Here is a 5,800-nt window from a genome sequence, read left to right on the forward strand (position 1 = left end):
AGAATAGGGCAATAGAAAATTGAATTGAACCACAATGGAAAAGGCTTCATTGATACGAGTCAACTCGTTTCAAATTGGATAGCATATATTTTGAGGATGCATAGCCCAAAGTTCAAAGATTGTGTTTCAATTTTAGACAAGTATCTCTAATTTGAATTTTAGACAAATAGCTCTGATCAAAAAGTTTCCTAGTACTTGCTTTTATACCACTTCAGAGATTAAACTTTTGCGAATGCACAGTTAGTTGAAACTTGAGATAGAAACCGAGCATGCACATATTTAACATCGTGTTTGAGTTAAAGTACATAACCTTTACCAGGGAAATTTTTGATGGACTAGAAGAATAAGGGCCATTTGTTATTGATTCTCCTTATATTCATCAAAAACCAGTGATTCCTTACAGTAGCTCCTAATTATAGGAAATTTATATAACCTTGCCTTAAATTATTCGGCCAGAACTTTTGTGATCTGTAATTTCATTCTCTGTAAAATGGCTCTAAAAACTCAGTTGATTCAGAAGAAGCTGAGTTTTGGCATACTATAATGTAGATCACATCCTGCCTTAAAAATTTCAAATTACTTCAATTTATTTTTCCACAAAATACATAATTGAAGCTAAACCTTTCTTGATTTGTAGTTTCAGTCTGTGTAAAATGGTTCTAGGATGAGAAACTCCGTTAGTCCAGAAGAAGCTCATTTGATGCAAATCTCTAACATAAGTCACAATCTGCTTTAAACAATTTCAAATTATTTCAATTTATTTTGCCACAAACTCATGATCAAAATTAGCTTACAATAGTATGAAATGGCCTTTTAAGAGATTACTAGCATTTGTTATATATAATTTTGCAATAAAATGTCTGAGCATTCAGGTTGTCTGTAAATTTCAGATATCAGCGAGAAGAAGCAATAATTGAAGCTTGGATAAATCTCCAGACTGCTAAAGCTGAAGCTGAAACCAAATACTTGAGGTATGGGAGTGTGCCTATAAATAATTGTAAACAATTTCGAATATTTGCAGAATTTTGGTTCTTTACAGCATTTAGAAAAATTCCAATGGACAGTTTATTCAAAGTTTCTTCTGGCATGTTTTGTTGTATGTTACTCAGGAATAAACGTTACGTTTTATGCTGGTGTTTTCCTTTTCCTTTTTGTTTGGAAAATTCCATATATGTTACTAACAAATGAATTTATTAGAAAAGAAATTATACATAAGCCCTACAACGAGGAAGAGGGCTAGCATATGTATGTGTAAGTCCCCTGCCTACTGTAAGCGGGAGACTTAGGATATCTGTACATTAGCCCCCTGACTGCTGTAAGCAAGAGGGCTAGCATATCTCTGTTGACTAGACATGAAGACTATCTACACCTCTAAAAATTACTGATAATGGATTTGTAATTTGACATTTATTTTATTGCAGAATTGCTATCTTGGCAAACTATTTAGGCATCTCTCTTTAACTTCTGAGTAGGATATATTTTCAACAGTGTTGATTTTATTGTCTAGAGTAGCACATTGTATAGTCCAGGTGGTTTGGGGATGTGTAATGCTGTGTTCGAAGAAAAAAAAATTAACATAGATCCATTTTAACAATGTCTAATCTATCACGTGTCAAGATGATGAAAAACCTCAAGTTGCAAATTTGAAGTGCTTGCACCTTCAAACAAAAATGAACTTTGCAGAATTTTTTTATGGGTTAAGAATCAAGATGAATCTAAGCTAGTGAAATCAATTTGATGGATTCAGATCTCTGATCTCTATGCCTTTGGTGGTTTCTTCCCTAGGGTCTAAATAAAATTATTGGTTCTTCCAAAGATGGAAAATTATGGTTTCGCTTAAAGCCTATACACTAACAAAATCATTGGGTTCACCTGAATGATGGAAAACTACAGAGAAACCAATGATGGAAAACTACAGAGCTAACACAAGTGATAATTGTTATTGATATTCAACACAGATCCTTTTAAACTTAGATTTATTAAGCAAGAAGTACGATTTTCATTAATTTTTTAGGTTGTAAAGCATCTAAGTTCTCAATTTTTAATGTATCCATCTTATGAATAAGGAATTAGGATCTTAGTGTGCTGGCACCCAAAAAAGTTTGTGTTTTGGTTTTTTTATATTTATTTAAATTAATTGTAATTTCATTATTTCTTTGACAAATTTACAAATTTACATTCTTCACATGCGTTTTTTACTTTTCTAAATTTACAAATTAATGCCAGAGACGTTGTATCTCACTGTGAACATCATTGACAGATACCTTTCTATTCAGAGTATTGCAAGGAAGAATTTGCCATTACTTGCTATCGCTGCAATGTTTATAGCTAGCAAATATGAAGAAGTCTGTCCTCCACATGTAGGATGGCTTGCTGACATCTATAAGAAAGGATGTGTTTATATCTAATTAAAAGAACACTTTGTTGGCTGTATAAAAGTACATACACCAGCAATATCTACTCCTATAGAAGATTACGCTTTATGCTGGAATCAACAAAAAAATTATATTATAATAAGTAACACAATATTGATAAGAGCTGGTTTATACTTGGCTACAGGTCAATGACTTCATCCACATCTTCCCAAATGAATGCACGTCAGAATAGATAGTGGCCATGGTAATTAGCTCTAACTGATAATTCTTTGTCATTGATTGCAACATAGTCTCCAAACATTCAGATTGACTGATCAATTGATAATAACTCTTCGTAGGAGTCTACGATATTAAAGCAACTGAACTTCAAGCTTACAGTTCCTACTCGGCCATATGCATTCCTCCTCAGGTTTCTAAAGGCAGCTGATTCCAAAAAAGTGGTAAAGTTTTGAATGACACCACTCTTTATATTGTTGAAAGCAACGTGTGTGGCATTGATCAAATCTACTTTTGAAACTGCCTCATAAAATCTAGCATTCATGTTTTTAATTACTTTTCTTTATTGTATTCCTAATAATACCCTGCTGTACTGAAAAGTCGTACTATCTATTATTCAGATGGAAAATCTAGCATTCTTCTTGGTTGAACTGTGTTTGCTTCAGTACATAATGAGCAAGTACAATCCATAAAATTTGTGTTAAGGGCTTTGAACACTTATCCACTATGGAAGGCTTGTTTGTTGATGTGGTTTTTGAAATATTCAATGTATTTTTTAAGTTGTTTGTGCAAGTGTTTTCCATAACAGTAGTGAAGGCTTATCTGGATCTCAAAATATTGTGCATAGGTGATGATTTTCCCTCCTCTAGTTAGTTCATTCTTGTTTATTGTGTGTTTTTACAAACATTCTGAAGTATGGTCCACTTTTTATCGTTTTTGATAATATATCTCATGTATTTGATGCTTGTAGGCCTTTAATCCGTAAAAAATAGCCCAAAAATCTCAAAAATAGACACCTATAAATATAAACTAGTCATCAAATTTCAAGGAACATTTTTTCATGGGGCTGAAATCCTATTAAAATTTGGAACTAAATGCATATTTTCATATTTATGAGATGTATACTTTGTTTACTGAACTAGATCTGTATGTGTTCATATTGAAATCTTGTTACTATGTTTTAAATTGCGAGAAGCTTGATGGCTAAATGTTGCTTGCTTTATGATCCTTAGTTACCATTTGTGAAGTGTTTTAAGTAACTGGTTACAGCTGATCTTATGTTGGATCCTTTATCGATGGTTCTTAATGTAGGTTCTGATTATAGCCGGTGTGATAACTTGCCAGGTACCAAAGGGACTGTCACATGCTTTGCATCATACTTGGTGTGCACCTCAATTTTCAATTCCATTATGGCATTAGCTGGGAATATCAATGTAAGACTTAAATTTTAAATATTGGGCAACCAGACATTATGTTTATTTTATCATCATTTTGTATCTTAAAATGTAGTTTATCATCATTGTTTTATATATCTTATGATATTAGTTTTCATTATTTTGTTTTATATTTTGCAGTACTATGATGTTCGGAAGGAGTGCAATGGTGGCTTGTGCTATGATTTTTCAAATATGGAGAATTACTTAAATCAGGGTTCCGTTAGGGATGCCCTGGGGGTTGGCGGCCAAAAATTTCTCTCCTGTAGCCCCTTGGTTTATGAAGTTATGCTTACTGATTGGATGCAGAATATGGAAGTTGGCATTCCAACACTCTTGGAGGATGGTGTTAAGTTGCTAGTTTATGCAGGAGAATATGATCTCATTTGAAATTGGTTAGGTAATGATATTGTATACATATAACATATTGTTTTTGTTTTGGACAATGACTTTATGATCTAGGTGTTAAGTCTGTTATTAACTTATTTGCAGTTGTGTTTTTCAGGCTTGTCAGTCTAATCTTCAAAATTGAAAATTTAATTGTTCAAATTATGTGTCTTTCAGGCAATTCAAGATGGGTGAATTCCATGGATTGGTCTGGAAGTCAGAATTTCAAGAAGGCACCTACAAAATCCTTCCTTGTAGATGATAAGGAAGCAGGTTTAATAACCAGTTATGGACCACTCAGTTTTCTCAAGGTAAAAGGCACGCGATGATCATCTTTGATTTCGTTGTACAAGTAGATAATTTCTTCCTTACGGAATCTTCTATTTTACTGCACCAGGTTCATGATGCAGGTCATATGGTCCCAATGGATCATTCAAAAGTAGCCTTGGAGATGCTAAAACATTGGACACAAGGAAGTATCAGCGACGACAATTCTCAAATTTTAAAGATAGTGACGAAGATGCCAGAGAGGAATTTCTAGAGTTAGTTATCTGCTTAACTAGGAGAATTGCTCTCTTCACCTAGATTAATGTAAATATTTCTAGAGTGCAGTAGTGTGCATCCACAAAGATGTGTATTTTATGATTTGGCAAAATAATTATGCACTGGGACCATCAGTCTTGCTAACTTGTGTCAAACCTTTTTATGGCCACCTTTTAACTGTATAGAAATAGTGCTTCTTATTGCTTACCAAGCCTTGTGGAATTATGATTATACATGGTGTTAAATTTATATTCAAGAATGTGAATAGTATGTCCTGTGTTCTTATTCCATCATGTTCTGATGTCCTAATGGATGAAAGAAATTGTAAATTGGATGAAAGAAATTGTAAATTCAACAAAAATATTTGGTTGAGAGAGTCTCAGGGAATTCAAAGCATGATGCTCTTAGCCTACATTCAATTTTATTGACAATGACATGAAAACATTTATGTTGTTTTCAATCATACAACGGATGCCAGTATTGTCTACTTAAATTTGAATTGGAGGCTATGTGGTTTGGCTGTGTTTCACTTCTCATTCGTTCTATTATTTTATTGTTGAATATGCATGTTTCCTCTTTTTGCCTCTTATCCCTTTATAAGCCTCTTGGACATTAAGTGCTTGGCATGGCAAGATATGTCCATAAAGCGCATGGACTATCTACGGTCCATCAATGCTTGCTGCTGCTGCTGTCTACACTACTCGATGCACTTTGAGGAAGGATCCATGTTGGAACAAAACACTTACCCTTCATACAGGCTACTCTGAAGCAGACCTGAAGTAAGCCTTAAAATTTTTAAAGCATCATGCTTTTAGTGATTTTACACGTATAAAGAAATCCTACTCCTGAACATTTTATATTTCTTCATCAATTACAGGCAGGCATTGTTGATCAGCTACGGCCAGAACATTGTGTCTTGATCAATTATATGTTGGAACTCAGCTACTAACACCCTGTCTGAATTGAATCTTTATCTAATACTAACGTGCATACTAAGCGTCTGGAGGCGTACGCACATTTTGTTAACTCTGTATTGTGTGGAAGATTCCTACTTATTATCTTACG

General features: G+C 33.7%; 1 long non-coding RNA gene across 1 annotated transcript; it reads left to right on the plus strand.

Annotated features, from left to right (window-relative positions):
- Positions 1 to 2,866: 2,866 nt before the first annotated feature.
- On the plus strand, positions 2,867 to 4,055 carry LOC149252843 (uncharacterized). The gene is made up of 3 exons (XR_016266094.1): positions 2,867 to 3,071; positions 3,717 to 3,805; positions 3,947 to 4,055. It is a non-coding gene; the product is annotated as an uncharacterized LOC149252843 (long non-coding RNA).
- Positions 4,056 to 5,800: the final 1,745 nt, after the last annotated feature.

The sequence above is a fragment of the Pinus tabuliformis genome, chromosome 7, assembly GCF_031772625.1.
Source record: "Pinus tabuliformis cultivar Carrire ecotype Pingquan chromosome 7, CPIR1, whole genome shotgun sequence".
Lineage (NCBI taxonomy): Eukaryota > Viridiplantae > Streptophyta > Pinopsida > Pinales > Pinaceae > Pinus > Pinus tabuliformis.